Raw genomic sequence first — 762 nt, 5'->3', positions numbered from 1 at the left:
AGAATGGGGATTTTGGGGCAAATTTGATAATTTTGATCCGTGGATGAAATTATTTCACAAAATGAACTGCTCCTAAAAAAATTTCACTCAGCTGACCTTTTAAGTGGCGTCCGATATGAAGGCGCCACACTACACTATGCAGTGCCTGACAGACAGACGATACACGCCTAGCCAGCATCGCACCCGAGTGATTTAAAAATTACTAAGTCAGTGTGCAACGCCTGAGAGTTAGGCGCTACACTGTATAGTGTGGCGCCTAACTCTTAAGCCTTGCACATTGACTTAGTAATTTTTAGGCAGTCCGGGGTGCAACGCTGGGCAGGCGCCACTCAAAAAGTCAACTTAGTGATTTTTTTAAGAACAGTTCATTTTGTGAAATAATTTATACACAAGGCAAAATTGTTAAATTTGCCGGGATTTTGATGTGTGCTGGCTGGTGTTTGAATGATTCGACCGAGCAATTTGAGGAGATTGGGGATTTGGTCTGCAAACTGTCCTTCTTTTATTTGATCCATTATGATTATTAAAAATTTCGAAACTTTGTGTTCCTATCAGATGCAAAATCCCATGTACGCATATTCCTCTACTATTTTGTGACCAAAAATAAAAAGGAAAACGTTACCTTTCAGCCGGCGGATGGCACTCTCGTGTCCACCGTGTGTGAAGCCGTTGGATCACTTTTGATCCAACAAACTACGTGTACGAACAGATTCTACGCCTCGCGTCCACTGCCCTTGAAAGCTAACTACATGTGGATTAGTC

This window comes from Triticum dicoccoides, chromosome 4A (genome assembly GCF_002162155.2).
Source record: "Triticum dicoccoides isolate Atlit2015 ecotype Zavitan chromosome 4A, WEW_v2.0, whole genome shotgun sequence".
Classification (NCBI taxonomy): Eukaryota; Viridiplantae; Streptophyta; class Magnoliopsida; order Poales; family Poaceae; genus Triticum; species Triticum dicoccoides.
This window is presented reverse-complemented; position numbering follows the sequence as displayed.